The sequence below is a fragment of the Phascolarctos cinereus genome, unplaced genomic scaffold (genome assembly GCF_003287225.1).
Source record: "Phascolarctos cinereus isolate Bilbo 61053 unplaced genomic scaffold, phaCin_HiC Scaffold_726;HRSCAF=1367, whole genome shotgun sequence".
Lineage (NCBI taxonomy): Eukaryota > Metazoa > Chordata > Mammalia > Diprotodontia > Phascolarctidae > Phascolarctos > Phascolarctos cinereus.
Window position 1 is genome coordinate 354,247,515 of NW_027556098.1, and position 17,653 is coordinate 354,265,167.

A 17,653-nucleotide genomic window follows, 5' to 3' on the forward strand; every position below is an offset into this window, starting at 1 on the left:
AGGACTTGTTAATTTCTGTTTCCTTTGGTGGCAGCAGTCATTGCCATGTAGCCTGGGGTTGCATTTGTTATGGGGACAGATGTCTTAGTCAACAATGAAGGGAGGCTAAGCCTTGGTAAAATGGTATCATTTCCATTTGGTTCTAATTCCTTTTTGGAGAATATGCCATTTGTTTCTTTGGTGTCTCCATGTATAATAAATGGAGACTCCAAATTCTCTTTGACACACTCTATCCTTCTGTCAAGAAGTATACAACTTTTTGAAAAGGGAGCCTGAAAGAGATTACTGTTTGTATTCAAACTGTTGATTTCCTGAAAACTGGTTCCATATGATGACAGTGAACTGGGATTTTGAATGGATTTTCTACAATTTTCTGGTATATCTACAATAGCTTGGAGTTCATGTATGAAAGAATCATTGAGCTGAGTTTTACTAGACAGTTTAGGTCCCTGGAATGTTTGGCCATCAAGAGAACTGGATTAATTTCCTCCTACTTCTTTTTTGTGAAGGAGTTCTCTGCTGATTAATTACTAGCTGTATATTTTCACTGGATTTATTTGAAGGTGAACAGCTTGGAATAGATTTGATTGGTTCTAGTTCTGGAAAGGCCATTAGAGACATGATCTGTGGCAGGTCAGCTTGTTTTGGGTCTTTAAGAGTTTGGTCTGCCCAAACTACCATTTTCTTTCTCTCTACTAAATGTTCAATTTCCTTTAAGTCAGATTCAAAACCAGAACTTGCCAGTCCAGCTTCTTTTAATTTCCCATGCTGTTTTCTTAGGTCTGGGAGCAAAGCATTCAGCTAATTTTCTGTGTTTATGCTGCCACTCTTGAAGAGAGGCAAGATTCATCACGTGTCTGATTGCGTTTTTAGAAATCTTATATCTCAAGCTTCAAGTGATAGTCAGAGATATCTTTACTGAGCTCCTTTGAAACAGGCCTTCCTCTAGAGGACACAGCGTTTCTATTTGCTTGTGGTACTGCTGCTGGTAGAATGTTTTCAGTTAGTTTTCCTTAGTCAGCATCTCCAAATTCAGATACTCTTGTCTAATTTCTTCGTGGCTCCAGAGCAAACAACTTAAAATCCCTCAAAATCTTTGTATTTCTGTTTCCTCCTGGTTGGAAAGCTCAAGGCTTCCTTTGCTATTGAATAGCATGAGTGATGATTTTCTGTTCTTCATAGGCTTTCCATTTTTCTTTTAATTTCATAATCTCTTTCTTTTGCTCATTACAAATCTTGATACACTGTATTATGTGATTATCCAAATTAACAATGTTACTCCTCAGAGAAGATTTAATGTCTTTTGCATGGTTGGCATACTTGGGAGTGGTATACATGTCAACATAGAACACAGAAGAAGGACTAATAGCTGCTATCATGACAGTTTGACAATTTTCTCAAAGGGAATCCTTTAACAAGTGAGTTAGCTTGCTATTTCTGTAAGGAACATGCCAATTTTTTCTCTTCCCATCTGCTAAGGCATTGATGACCTTTCCAAGGGCTAAAAGTTATTGACTGATGTTTGCACCTTCCCTAAAACAGCTTCCTCTGGCCTTTGTGGCACTGGCACATTCCCATCCACCAGGTCAATGAGACACATTTTGGCAATATGACCATTTTGATTTATACTTGTGGTTTTGTCTTGTTGTCGTAAGTAAATCTGGAAATGAGAGGAGGTAGCATTCACATCAGTAGGATGTTAGGTCCTGTTCTTGTTTCCGTCATCCAACAACTGTAAAATTTCCTCCCAGGTTTTAGGCTCATGTAATGTTCATCCCTGAACTATTGCCCCTCTTTGGGCATCTTCACAGACAGCTAGTGACCTTGAATTTGTTAGAACTCAAATCTGTTCATTGTATACCTCAATGTAAGAAACTGTAATGCTACCTAATTTCTCATCTTTAATCTGATCTGTGGATTTATAAAGGCCTAACATTGTCAGACATGTCACTCCAGGCTCTTCAGGTGATCCTAGCGTATAGTATGTCTTCCCAGCTCCTCTTGTACCAAATGCAAGCACTGTGCAATTATATCCATTTATAAAGCTATTAAGCACAGACTTGGTGATATGTTCAAAAACTTGAGACTGAGTGGAACTTTCATCAAAAACAGCATCAAAAACAAACTTAAGGTCTTTTCTTTTTGTAATATCTCGAGTCTTAGTTTTCTTCCCATGAAACTGTCTTCTTCCTCTTTTGTATCAAAAACCAGTAAGCGCTCGTATACAACATGGACCGCCTTATAACAGCCAATAGCTTTTTCTTTCTGATTTTTAGGACGCAAACAAACAACCATCTTCATACGATTACACACATCTTCTTGGGGGACTGACATTTTTACTTTACCTTGCTTCCTTTGCTTAATTGAATGCCTGATTTCTCAAGTAATCTCTACTTAATGTCCTCTTTTCCAACTAGTATTCATTCAGCCCTACTGTATGTTGATCACAGTGTTAGGTGCTGCCCATCTTTCTCCGAGATGGAAGGATATCTAGAGGCCAACAAATCTGCAATAATCTCCTCCAAAACACAGTCTTCCAGCCTCCACTTGCATTTATCCCTATTAAATCTTATCTCAACAAAGTCTGCCCTGAGTCCTGAGTTGTCCAAACTTTTTGGTGTCTTGTTAGCTGATATGCTGGTCATCTTACTCAGCTTCTGTGCCACCTGTGGAATGTACTTGCTCCTCATTCTTGTCTCTTCAAACTGAAAATCCTTAACTTTCATTCAGGCTCAGCTCAGATGTCAACCCTTCAAGGCAGACAAGTATGGTGTGGTGGGAGAGTGGAAAGGGTGGAAAGAGAAAGGGAGATGAATAGCTGGGCTCAAATCTCAGCTCTGCTTCTTGCTGTATAACCATGGGGAAGTCATGTCATCCATGACAGCCTCCAATTCCTCATCCAGAAAATGAGGGGATTGGGAATTAGATGACCTTCAAAATCTCCCATTGCTGCCCATGCTCCCCAAGGCTGCGTCTGACACTGTTGCCTCCATCGCCATGCCAGCCCCTGACATGGGCTTGCTCTGCACACTTGGAGTTCTCTTAACTCAGTCTTTCTTCATTTTATTCAGAACTGCCTTCTGTTTACTCCTATCTACAACCTCAGTTTGTCAGATTATGATTTTGTGCCAGGACCAGGCTCTGTCCCCTCTTCTACTCTTGCATAGGGTGGGCAGGCCATTTGTTCCATTTTCCTCTGTAGTCTGGATGCTGCTGTCATTGTCCTACAATTATGGATGGGATAGCTGAGAACAGGCCCACCTTCTGCTGTAGTCACTGGCTTCTGCCTCCATCTCCTGGAGTCTAAGGCAGGTATTGACTCTATCACTCTTTCCTTCTCCTTCTGCAGTTCCCAACTGAAACTCTTTCTCTTGTTGTGGCTCTGAAAGGCCCTAGTGACATGTTGAACATTGTGCTGGTTTCAGTGTTCCTGGAAACTCCCTTCCCTCCCATGAACCCCAAATATACTTGGGCCACCTGGGCACTGCCCTGGTCCTACTTCCTGCTGTGCCCATAGCAGAAACACTGGCTTTGACCCTTATAGAGGGCCTTGGGAAGGGGCATACTACCAAGCCCTGTGACCCTGCACAGTATACCAGAGTAAAAGTGGTCAATCTAATTGAGTTTTATATATGTATATACACTCTGTTAACCTCTGCAGAGTTTTTTAAGAAAGACAAATGAAATTAGGTTATGTCTAAAGTTTAATTTCTCTCAGGCTGACAACATACATACATTGCATGGAAGTTGCAGTCCAGATCTGTGCTCCCCTAAGGGAACTGATAAGGATGGCATCTAGACCCTGAAAAGGAAAAACCCTGGACTTTCCCACATGGCTAAATCTTTGGAGTTCATGTGAGGCTATAATTCCATCAGCTGGCCTTTCATTGTGGCTGTGCCCAATCTCCCAGTTCCCCTTAACCTAGCCTAGCCTTTCATTGTCTTACCTCCCTATGGCCCAGGGCCATTTCCCACCCTTAATCATAGCTAGACTTCATTCTTCCTTGGCCACATGGTCCAAGTTACTGGCATTCTGTTCACCTCAGCTTACTGGCCACTCCCATCCAGATCCTCCTTAGACCCCTCCACCAGTCACTCCAAACTACTTGGCCACTCCTAGATCCCTCCCACAGTCTTTCTGTACATAAGGTCCATCTTGTCTCCATTAAGGTACTCAGATTCTTACAATCTAGCCACTGCTCAGATTTTTACAATAAAGCCAATAGCTCACAGATGCTCAGATTCCTTAAGATTCTGGGCTTAATATAGCAGATCTTTAATAAACCTTGTCTTTGACTGAAAGAAAACTTGGGTCAAATTCTTTTGGGCAGGACCCATGTGTCGTGATCTTGGGGTCCCAGGACCCCTAAACCTCTAGACCTCATCAGAACCAGTCCAGAACTGGCTGGAGGTTGGGGTGCCTAGTGTTAAAAATGATTTCTCTTGGTAATCTGTGTCTTGAAGACTCAGAGCACCCTCACCCTGTCAGCCTTCTGACCAAAGTTCTTCAGAAGGACATCTTTGATAATGAGATTGCATTGAATCTTCTTATCTTGGTCAAATGCCAAGCTAGGCCTCAGTTGATTTTATCCTACTCAGATGTGGGTAGATAACACACTCCCAAGACTGGAGGTGGTAGTTTCCTTTGATGGCAGGCTATACTGTCCCCTGTGGACCTCATTTTAATATGAGCCACCTCCTTGTGTGTGGACCAATCACTGAATTGGCACCCCTTGGGGACACCTACTCTTCCAAGGCCATATAAGGATATACCCCAAAATCCCAACCCAAGCCAACTGGTCCCTTTATGGGGGCCTGGTTTTGGACTGAACTCCCATGCAATGCACGTCAAGCCACCTTGAGAGAAATTAAACCACATGTACCCCAATTTCATTTGTTTCTTAGAGCAGACTCTATTTCAATTTGGCATTCATGGGGTTTGGGGTTCACACAACAGGGGCTGTCACCTCATTATCATTTTACCTCCAGATAGAAGAAATACCTCTTTTATCGGACCACTCCCCAACCTTGCCAGACCACTCCTAGCCTTGTTATCTAGACTGAAGATTCTGTCTCCACCCAAGCCTAAGTAGAGCACTGTGGAGCTTGGATAAGGAGATTCAATGCAATCTCATTATCAATAAACTAAATTAAGAAGAAGGGGGAAGCTATGAGTCTTCAAGGTAATGATTGCTAAGAAAATCATTTTTCACAATTCCAAAGGCTTAATTAAATGATATGCTTAAATGATTTCCAAGAATTAGGACAATGAAATTATTTCTGGGTGGAAAGATTTACCAATTTAGATTTATGAGTTGATAATCATTTAAGATCAATTGAGCCCCAATAAGGGCCAAAAACATGAATTAATCTTTTCTCTCTGAATGAACTAAGAATGTCCCTTCCTGCATCAACAGCTGAAGCTGACCAAGAGTATTCTTCTGTTTATAACCACTAAGGTGCCTTAGACCCTGACACTACCTTGCATGGTGGGACTTTTCTTATCTATGTTAAACACAGATATCCTGGATCCAAAATTTCAATTGAGACCTTGACATTCTCCTATTTTATTGTATTTACAAGCTATTCAATTAAGAACATTTCTTTCTCATGCTATGGTTAAACATATATGGAGAACATAAATCTTAGTAACCCAGACATCCTGAGTCAGAGTTTAAACATCCTCCTAAAATTGCTTGATTCAATCAGAGTTAAAGCTCTGGCTCCATGTACATGTCACTAACTTAAAGGAATAAACAATATGAATTTACTTATCACCCAGCTTGTTGCCTCTTTAGCTAACTTTCAGGTCAACACAGTTAAAAAAGATAGCTAAAAGAGAAAATAGGGAACTACACTGTATGTCTACTATATTAAACAATATTGTTTAGACTATTTAAAACAACTAGACAGTTTAAGGTTGGGATATTGTTGTAGTATAGGAAACAATGAGTTGGTGGACTTAGAAAAATATGGAAAGACTTGTCCCTATGAAGGAAAACATTATCCATTCTTAGAGAAACAAAGGACAAACAAGTATAGTATGGTTTGGTATAGACTCATATGAACATATATGTCAATGTATGACTGATTATAAAAATCTAAGTTTGTGTATATGTACATATACTTGTGTATATAGGTGTATATGCATATATGTATGTGTGTATATATGTATGTACATGTATGTATGTATGTATACATTTGTATTTATATCTGGGCTTAATTGTGGCCTTTTTGGGGGAAGGAGAAGGAGGAAGAAAGGGGGAAAAAGAATAAAGTAAAAAGTGCACAGCAGAGAACAAAAGAAAATTTGCTGTATATTTGGAATCCTCTTTTAAGTTCTGCTGTACACATGGCAATGCTTTTTTTTTCTCTTTTCTTATTTTGTGTTTAAGTTTTAGTATTTAGGTTTAAAATAAATTAATAAAAAAAGACACCAGAACTCCCTCTCACATCTTGCACTCTTTGTTTTGGATTGGGCAAAGTAGAGTTGGGAGGAAAGAAATGTGTTTTTAAATGTCTCTTTGATTTGAATTTTTTTTTTGTGGTTCAAAGTACCCTTTTGTGTGTTGGTGATTGAATCCTAATAAAGCTACCCCCAGCCCCAGTATTCTAACTTCCTTATGGGCCTCATTGAATAACAGTCATATCTAGATTTAACCACACAATCTGGCTTTAACTATAACACAGGGCTCCAGACTCAATACAGCCACTGCTCCTACCTAGCCACTGTCCCCCACCCGCTTAAATCCCCCGACTCAATATACTGTCAACCTCAGAGTTGGTGTAAGAAGACAGACATGGTTAGGTTGTGTCCATGGTTTTATCTTTCTCAAAGGTGGTAGTATGCATGCATTGCACAGGAGCTAATAGTTTTTAAAATGTTGAGTTTGAAATGTGTGTGGCACATCAAATTCTAAATGAGTAGTGGGCAATTCATGATGTGGGGTTGGAAGTCAGGAGAGAGACTGAGACTGGAAATATAGATTTGGAAGTTGTCAGCTTGGACACAATCATTAAAAATATGTGAACTATTGAAGTATAGTAGAAAGAGAGCCAGCTGAAGAGCCCAGAAAGTCAGAGTTCAAGTTCTGCCTCAGATACAAACTGTCTATATTACCTTAGACAAGTCCCTTAACCTCTCAGTTTCCCAGGGCAACTCTGCATGAATAAAAATTGCAGATTAGAGATAGCTCTTTATTGATGGAGGGAGCTCTCTATAATAACTGACTCACTGGTCTGGGAGAAATAAAAATATTATTATTATTAGAACTGTATGCCCTTGGCTCTAATTCTGAACTACCTTTCTCTGATCTTTTAAAACATTTTTATTGTGTCCCAAAATCTGGCTAATTAGCTCTTCAGGCTATAATTTCTGAGGTGGTAGGGCAAGTCCCACTTTACTCCTTGTTTTTCTTGTTCTGCAAATTTCTCTTAATAGTCACCTCTGTTTGTTTGAAAATGCTTTCACTTTCTGTTCTGTTCTTCAGGCTGCCCCGCCTCACCCTTAGAGGGTCTCCCTAGTGTTGTGGGTTTCAGACTCTAGGAGGAGAAAACTTAAGTCCTGTGAAAGGCTAGCTGCAGCCAGCACTTCTGAAGACAAAGGGGCTTAGATAAGCTCCTGTATCTGAGAGGGAGAGCAGAAAACATGTGGCCTGGAGAGCAAAGTTTGTCAGGAGTGAGGGGCTGCAGGCATCCTGAGGGAGGGGAGAAACACAGAGAGAGGATGAAGCTGAGACTAAGTGAGCCACAGGAGGAGTGAAAAGGACTTATAGGAGGGACCTTAGGGACAACCTAGGCCAATTTGTTCATTGTAAAAATGGGGAAACTAAGTGTCAAAGAAGAGAAGGGACCTATGTTGCCTTAATAGTGGAGCCAGGATTCAGAGTAAGAGACAAAGAAACAGAAAGAGAGCAAAGGAGGAACAGTTAATCAGTCATTAAGCATTTATAAAGTACCTACTATGTGCCAGGCACTGTGCTATGTGCTAGGGAGACACAGGCAATAGTGACAGAGTTCATGCTTGAAGGACAAAGTGAGAAACAGAGATAAGAAGATAGAACTAAGGGGAGAGATACATAGGTTGTGAGCCTGGCATGACAACTTATACAAACAGAAAGATAGATAGACCCAAAAATGGAGTTGGGAGAAGGGGGGGGAAGGTATGGAATGAGGAGGGGAGAGAGAGACAGAGAGTTTTGTTGGGATCAGATTAATAAGGTAATGAAGGAGATCAGAAAATTTGGGGAAATCAGGTGGTTCAGGGATTTTGGGTCACAGGCTTCAAGGTTCAGTCAGGCATATGCTTCAGGAGGGGGGGCTCTGGGGTACCTAGCTGATCCCCAGGTAGAGAGTCAGTGAATTCTCTCTTCCATTTTCCTCTCTCTCCCATACCAGGACCCACACCTTTAAAGTCTTTCTATGGAAGATTCACTTATGGGGGCTCTTCAGGGCTTGGCTTTGCTCCCCTTCATCCAGAAAAGTTATTTTTGGGGCTTGTCAGAGCAGGTTCATTAATTTACTCTGATGCCATGTCCTCTTCTTCCACTTCAGGGAAATAGAGGAGTCTCAAAAAAGAAATAAAATCTCTATGTGTTTGGAGTTTGCCTGTATATAGGCATGCAATTTGTATCTCCAAGCCAGGACTTATATTTGTTGCTATGGGAGTGGAGCAAATTACGGGAGGGAAGGGGGGCAGATCATCACAGATGTTAATCTTTGCAGTTTATATTTTTGTAAATACCTATTTCCTTTAGCTTGTCAGGTTTTTTTTTTGACATAGAACTGGACAAAATATCTACTGATTATTTCTTCAATTTCATCTCTCTTAGTGGTATATTAACCTTTTTCATTTTTGATATTAATAATTTTTTCTTTTCTTTTGCAAAAATTCATTTTAATCAAAGTGCTCCTTTATTTCCTCCATAAAAACATCTGCTATTTTCATTTATTACTTTGATGGTCTTTTTATTTTAAATTTTGTCAATTTTCCTTTATTTCTAAATTTTTTTGATGTTTAATTGTAGATTTTTATTTCATTCTTTTTCTATTTTTTAAAATTGTATACCTAATTAGCTGATCTGTGCTTTCTGTTTTTATTGATGTAAGCATACACACACACACACACATATGTACATATATTTATGTGTGTTTTTATATATGTATACACACACATACACACACACACATTTCCTCCATAAGTATTGTTTTAGCTGCATCTCACAAATTTTGATATGTTGTCTCATTGCTTCATATTTAATGAAATTATTCATTATTTCTATAGAATTAGAATTAATGAGTTAATTAGTTCTCCCTCTGGTGGTGAATTAGAATGAATGAATGAATGAAAGAATGAATTTTTAGTCTATCCTTCTAAGGTGTTTATTGAATATAATTTTTGTTGTATTATTGTCGAAACAAAACACACTTACTATTTCTGTTAATTTTTTTTTGCATTTGTTTCTGAGGATTTTATGCCCTAATACAGGGGAAAATTTTTATGAAGATGTCATATGTAGCTGAGAAAAAAACATACTTCTTTTAGTTCTCATTTAATTTTCTTCAGAAGCCTCTCATCTCTAACTTTTCTAAAATTCTATTCATCTCCTTAACTTCTTTCTTCTTTATTTTATGAATAGATTTATCTAGTTCTGAAAGGGGTAAATTGAGGTTACCTCAGAACTATTGTTTTGATTTCTATTTCTTTTATTAACTAATTTAACTTTTCCTTTAAGAATTTAGAATCTCTCTCTGTCTCTGTCTCTCTTTCTCTCTCTCTTATTTATTCTGTCCTTCAAACGTCTGTTTTGCCTCTATCGCTTCCCTGAATATGTTCTGATTGGCTCTCCCCATTGTATTTTAGACCCATTAACTTTTACTTCCCTGCTCAATCAAATAGACTTCTAAACCCAACTGAGTGTATATGTATATCTGTATATACATATGTAATTGAGCGTGTGTGTATATCTATATTTATACATATTGTTCTCTCTTTAAACCAGTTCAGATGAGAGTGAAGTTCAAACATTACCCACTTCTCCCTATTTTTCTCTTAACTGAAAATACTCTTCTTTGTATGCCTCTTTCATGTGGGAAAAAATTTTCCCCATTCGTCTTCTTCCTTGCCTTTTCTTCCAGTGCATCTTCATTTCTCACCTTTCTATTCTTTCCTTGAGATCATCCCAACACAATCAGCTCACACCCATGCCCTCTGTCTATGTAAAGTCCTGCTAATTGCCCTAATAATGATAAAGTTCTAAAGTCATATCTTCTCATTTGGGAATATAAACATTTTAACCTTGTTGAGTTCTTTGTGATTTCCCACTTGTGTTTACCTTTTAATGCTTTTCTTGAGTCTTGTGTTTAAAAGTCAAAATTTCTATTCAGCTTTGGTCTTTTCATCTAGGATGCTTGAAATTTCTCTATTTCATTGAGTATTGACTTCTCATTCCTTTGAAGGATTATGATCAATTTTTTTTTTGTGCAGTATATTCTTGGTTATAATCTCAGCTTCTTTGCCTTCTGCTCCTTTATTGTGGTAAGTGTGAAATCTTTTGTAAACCTGTTGGTGGCTCCACAGTACTTGAATGTTTTTTTTTTTCCTTTGGATGCCTGAAGTATTTTTTCTTTGTCCCAAGAGATCTGGAATTTGGTTATAATACTACTGGGAGTTTTCAATTTGAAATCTCTTTCAGGTGGTCATCAGTGAATTTTTTCAATTTCTATTTTACCTTCTGGTTCTGAGAATATTGTGGCCATTTTCCTTTATTGTTTCTTGAAATATGTCATGTATACTCTTTCTTTCATAATAGCTTTTGGTTAGCCTACCAATGCTTAGATTATCTTCCTTCAATCTCTTTTCTAGATTGGTTGTTTATCTGATGAAATAGTTCACATTTTCTTTTATTTTTTTCCTTCTTTGGACTTTGTTTTATTGTTTCTTGAAGTCTCACAGAATCATTAGCTTCTACTTGCCCAATTTAATTTTTGAGGAATTATTTTTTTTCCAGTGGGTATTTATTCCTCTTTTTACATCTGGCCAATTTTGCTTTTAAAGAATTCTTTTTCTTCAGTTATTTTTTGTGTGTCTTTACCATCCATTAATTCTCTTTTCGTAATTTCCTTATGTTGTTCTCATTTCTTTTCCCAATTTGTCTTCTATTGCACTTATTTGATTTGTAATTTTTTTTTCTTTTTGTCTCTTTATCTCTTCTAGGAATTCTTTTTTTTTTAATTTTTAGACAGTTGGGGTTAAGTGACTTGAGCAGGGTCACATAGTCAGCCACTATGCCACCTAGCTGCCCCTCTCTTCTAGGAATTCTTGTTGGACTTGTGTTCAATCTATATTTTTCCTTTGTGGGTTTGCTTGTAGATGTTTTCATGTCATTGTTTTTTTCTAACTTTGTGTCTTAAGTGTTCTTGTCCACATAGTAGCTGTTTATAATCAGGTTTTTGTTGTTGTTTTTTGCTCATTCTCCCACCCTATTTCTTGATTTTAAAATTTGTGTTAGAGTTGGGTTCTTCTCACCCCTGGTGGCAGGTGGTGGTCACCATCTCAAGCTTCAGGCTTTTTTGCCCTGCTGTTATCACAGATAGTTCTGGGGGTCTTTAAGTTTTTGGTGTTTCCAAGATGGGTGATATAGGGAAAAGTGTAGTCACTGATCTCCTGGTCTGTGTTCTGGTCCTTACACAGGGAAGGTCCTTGACCCTTTGTGACTACAGTGGTTAGTGCTCTTCTCAGCCCAAGAATTACTACCAGGAATTAGTTCCTCTTCTCTCTTTGTGCCCTAGAACTTTTCTATCATGACTGGAAGCAATCCTCTCCATCCTAGATCTGTGACCCAGAACTGGACAGTGGTCAGTCGAGTTGCCACACACTCAGGCACACCCAATCCTGTGCCCAGTCTCTGCACACAAGTCCCCTACAATATCTTTTTGACTGGTGGTCCATTACTACATACTGTGTTCTGTGCTAGTGTCCAACATATTGGAACAGGTTTTTCCTTTTAACTTCTTAAGTTGTCTTGAGCTGGAAAAATATCTAACCCTGATCTACTGTCAGCTATATCACTCTAGAATTTGATTTGATGCACTGTTTTAGAGTTGTTTGGAGGGGAATGTTGAGAGAGTTCAGCTGGAGCTCTCTCTACTGCTCCATCTTGACTCTATCTCCCTACAGTAAACTTCCTTTTTTAAAAATTATTTTTAGTTTTCAACAATCACTTCCATAAGCTTTTGAGTTTTAAACTTTTCTCCCCCTTCCTCCTCACATCCTTCTCCAAGACAGTGTGCAATCTGATATAGGTTCTACATATACATTCCTATTAAACATATTTTCGCATTAGTCATGTTATAAGGAAGAATTAGAACCAATAGGAGGAACCACAAAAAAGAGGAAACAAAACAAAAAAGAAGTAAAAAAAAAGAGTAAAGAGTATGCTTTGATCTGCATTCAAATTCCATAAATTGTTTCTCTGGATGTGGATAGCATTTTCCATCATGAGACTTTTGGAGATGTCTTAGATCCTTGAATTTCTGAGATGGGCTAAGTCTATCAAAGTTAGTCATCACACAACATCACTGTTACTGTGTACAATGTTCTCCTGGTTCTGCTTACTTCACTCAGCATCAGTCCATACAAGTCTTTCCAGGTTTTTCTGAAGTCCCCCTGCTCATCATTTCTTATAGCACAATAGTATTCCATTACATTCATATACTACAAATTGTTCAGCCACTCCCCAATTGATGGGCATCCCCTCAATTTACAATTCTTTGCCACCACAAAAAGAGCTGCTATAAATATTTTTGTACAGGTAGGTCCTTTTCCCATTTTTCTGATCTCTTTGGGCTACAGCCCTAGAAGTGCTATTGCTGGGTCAAAAAGTATGCACATTTTTATAGTCCTTTAGGCATAGTTCCAAATTGCTTTCCAAAATGGTTGGATCATTTCACAGCTCCACCAACAATGTATTAGTGTTCCAATTTTCCCATGTCTTCTCTGACATTTATCATTTTCTTTTTTTTGTCATGCTGGCCAATCTGATAGGTATGATGTGGTACTTCAGAGTTGTTTTGACTTGCATTTGTCTAATCAGTAGTGATTTAGAGCATAGATAGCTTTAATTTCTTCATCTGAAAACTGCCTTTTCATCTCCTTTGACCATTTATCAATTAGGGAATGACTTGTATTCTTATAAATTTGACTTAGTTCTCTATGTATTTTGGAAATGAGGCCCTTATCAGAGATACTGGTTATAAAAATTATTTCCCAGTTTTCTGCTTCCTTCCTAATCTTGGTTGCATTGGCTTTGTCTGTGAAAAAACTTTTCAATATAATATAATCAAAATGATCATTTTGAATTTCATAATGTTCTCTATCTCCTGTTGGGTCATAAATTCTTCTGTTCTCCATAAATCTGATAGGTTAACTGTTCCTTGCTGTCCCAGTTTGCTTGTAGTATCAGCCTTTATATCTAAAACATGAATCCATTTTGACTTAATTTTGGTATATGGTGTAAGGTTTTGGTCTATGCCTAGTTTCTGCCATACTTTTTTTCCAGTTTTCCCAGCAGTTTTCGTCAAATAGAGAGTAAACTTTCAATGGTGGTTATTCCCCCCTAAACTACTAACCTGCTACTATTCTACCTTTCTCTGCCTAACCTCCATAAACAGCAATCTCTCCTTACTTGCTATCTTTACTTCTTTACCATTTTACTTTTTCTTTAGGTTACTGAAAACTGGCATTTTTGTACACCACCCTGTGGAAATTGGTCTCACTAGATAAATCAGCAGTGATCACACAATTCATAAATTAAAAGGCCTCTTCTTAATCCTCACACTCCCTAACCTCTCTGTCATATATGATGTTATTGATCATCTCCTTCATATTCTCTTCCTACTTGTGTTATGCAGTATTGGTTCTCTGGGTTCTTCTCTAACCATTCTTCTCTGAGTGAAGGAGAAAGATCAATGTGCTAATATTTTGTTCACTTATTTTTCAGTCATGTCTAACATTTCATGACCCCATTTGGGTTTTTCCTGCCAAAGATACTGGAGTGGTTTGCCATTTCCTTCTATAGTTCATTGTACAGATGAGGAAATTGAGGCAAACAAGGTTAAGTGAGTTGCCCAGAGTCATACAGCTAATAAGTATCTGAGGTTGGACTTGAAATCAGGAAGAGGAGTTTTCCTGAATTCAGGCCCAACCCTCTATCTACTGCTCCACCCAGCAGTGCCCTGCTGATATTAGAGGAAGTCACATTTCAAGAAATAGTTTCCTAAACATTGTAATTGTTTAAAAATGGAATAAGCTGTCTAAAATGGTAATGTGTTTTCTGTCTCTTGATGGATATTTGGTATATTGAAGGGAAGGCATGGACATCACTTGTCATCTCCATTTTCTTCTCCTCCCTTTATTACAACTTTAACTCTCATGTGAGTTATGTCCTCTTTACACTGACCTCTTGATGCTACCTATACTATCAGCTGTATCTCCCCTCTGTTTCCCTCTTTTAGCACTTCCTTTCTTTGAAACCTCTCCTTTTCTCAAAACAAACAAAAAACCCCAACCTCTTCATCTCCTGTTTATCCTGCCCTCTTTAATTGTAGTAATTGATTGAATATTCTACCTGAGCCTTTCAGTCAGAGCTGTCCATGCTGATGTGGGTGTATATGTAAATCAATCACCCCATAACTAATGCTGGTCAAGACAACTGACCTCTGACTAACAGGCCACTGGCCTACCAGAAGAGAATAGAAGCAGTGATTCAATCACTTAGATTTATTTCTTCCCACCAACCAACTGGATCAACCCAGATCCAGAGTTTCATCCCCTAATTTTCATCTCTTCCATTCAAGGGAGAAAATAAAACCAATTTTCCAGTTGGTGCCCTAAGTACATCTCTTTTTGCTATTGGAAATGATGAGAGAATATATTCTCCTGTAGGAGGCAAACCTTCTCTTCATTTTGTAAAAATGTATTCAGAGTTCAAAGTTGCCAAAGTAAAATCTACCTTCTAATGCTATCACTCCTTCCTCACTTATTCCTATTAACCTGCCTCATGCCCCTTCATGTATTTTTTTTACCTGACTCTTCCCTTACAATGCACAAACAAGAACCCCATTTTATTGCTAGAAAACTTCCCTTAATATTAGACCTATGACTCTTGTGTTTCTTCCTTTTCCTTACAAACGTGGAATCTAGGTTTCTCCAAGAAGATACAGTATTTTTGCCCAATCTGTTATTAGTGATATCTTTAGGAGAAATGGGTTTTGGTTAAAAAAAAAAAGATTGGCACTATTGATTAGAAAAATGCAAATTAAAACAACTCTGAGGCATCTATCAGATTGATTACCATGACAAAACAGGAAAATGATAAATGTTGGAAAAGATTTGGGAAAATTGGAACACTAATGCATTATTGGTTGAGTGGTGAACTGATCCAACCATTCTGCAGAGCAATTTTGAACTATGTCCAAAGGCTGTAAAAGCGTTTGTACCCTCTGATTCAGCAATATCAGTACTTGGCCTATATCCCAAAGGGATCATTAAAAAGGGAAAGGGACTCACATATACCAAAATATTTATAGCAGCTCTTTTTGTGGCAGCAAAGAATTGGAAATTGAGGGGATGTTCATCAATTGAGGCATGGCTGAACAAGTAAGTTATGTTATATGAATGCAATGGAATACTATTGTTGCATAAGAAATGATGAGCAGGTATGTTTTGGTTTCATAGGTATTGTAGCAGAATCATCTTAAAGAATTCAGAGTCAGACCACCTCTAATCCAAGTATAGGCTTTTATTGAGATTGATGTCTCTCATGAAGCTTGCTGAGTTCCAAAATGAACCAGTAACTTAGTAAGATAAGACAGGCAATTTTGTTATGTGATGATGCTGATTATACAACAGAAATCATGAATATCAAAAAGGCAGGAGGGATTTGTTAAGGGATTAGGTGATGGGGGAGGGGTCCCTTCTATGGTTTGGTGATCAAACATCTTGGTCATGCTGCTTTCTGATTGACCAACTATTGTGGTCCTGTGTAGTCAAGATGCATAGTGAGATAGCTAGGTCCTGTCTTGGGCTAAATGGATGTTGTGACTGTGGCTGAGTACAAGGATACACCTATTAAAATATGTGAATTGGATCTGGGGGCAGTGGCTAGGTATGGGCAGTGACTGTATAGAGTCTGGGGGCCTTTGGTGTGGTTAAATCAGAACATGCCTGCAGTTCAGTGAGGCGTATAAAGAAGTTAAAATATTGGTGCTGGGGAAAGCTTTCTTAGGATTCCATCATTCCCCCCTTAAAGAGCTGGAGCCTAAATTCATTTGGGAAAAGGGATGAAGGTCTCTGTTTCTGTAGCTTCTTCCAGCTGAAAAGGGGCATAGAGCTGCTATGCCTGTCTCTCTGGGTCCCAAGGAGGAGATTGACTGGAACTGAGCATAGGCCACATTCAGGGGATGAGGGATGAGTATGGGCTTCCAACTATAGGTGAATGGCTTGTAGTCTGGAAGACAGAAATCTGATAGGCAAGTCTGATATACAGGGCCCCAGTATTATTTACTTTTGAGATATGGGATTGTCTGATCTTGTTGCTTTCCCAAAAGCTTCCACTCTGATTTCAATTCCTTTAGGAGGACCAGATGCTATTGAGGATCCAAACTTGTATATGAAAATATAAGTAACAACACTTTTGCAGGTGGAAACTTTCCAGTCCTGTTATGCTTATGATGTTAACTTTATGACAATTATAAGAAAAGACTTGGGAGGACGCTTTAATTCCAAGATAGTACATATGTATAAGTTGTTTATAGTAAAACATGCTTTTTTTAAGTAAAACTAGAACACTTCTATCCCATAAATTACTTACTTTAAGAAAAATGATTATATTAAAATTCTTTTTCCAAACCAAACAAAGAGATGTTTCTGATTCAGTTTCAGTAACTACTAAAATAGCAGCTAGGTCCCTCAATCAGTTGTACAAATACCCAATTATTTTTACATAATTTTGAAACTTTTAAGGACTTTATTTCATATAGGTATATATATCTAGTAATAGGCAGATGACTTGGCCTAATACTTATTTGCTAAGTTGTTTAAGATATAGAAAGGAATATAATTTTAGGCTGAGTAGCTCAGATATAACACACATTTTATTTTAGTAGCTTAGATGGAATAATGATTAACATTGTGCTCATACATTTGTTTCACAAACTTCTTTTCCCTTTGTCTAATTATTCCCATATCTATCAGAAAGAATGTTCTATTCCAGGGCTTTTATCTTTCACTTGACTAATGCAAGCAGGCAGGTGACAAGCCTGAGTACTTATTTACCCAGTTGTTTGGGATATAAATGACTACATATTCAGATTGAAAACAGCAAGCTCTCACATAGTTACACTGTGCTCATACCTTTCACTGACCACTTGCTCTGATTATAGTAATTTTTTATAAAAGAAAAAGCAGGAAAGTCTTTATGCCAAATATGACAGGATAAAACATCCTTAGCTCTGTTTGAATTTAGATCAGAGTCACCATTAAACATGCAGTATCAATTCTAGCTCATAGCCAGACTCAGAAATAGCTAAATGGAAAACATTCCTTTTCAAAAGAAAAAAAATGGGAAAGCAGCCAGGAGAATCCCACCTTGGG

At 38.1% G+C, this 17,653-nt stretch overlaps 1 long non-coding RNA gene and 1 pseudogene across 2 annotated transcripts in view; one reads left to right on the forward strand and one right to left on the reverse strand.

Annotated features, from left to right (window-relative positions):
* LOC144458238 (uncharacterized) overlaps positions 1 to 17,653 on the forward strand; it is a 41,267-nt gene that overhangs the window by 13,630 nt on the left and 9,984 nt on the right. The window lies entirely within an intron of this gene.
* Positions 9 to 2,334, reverse strand: LOC110200526 (kinesin-like protein KIF18A pseudogene; annotated as a pseudogene).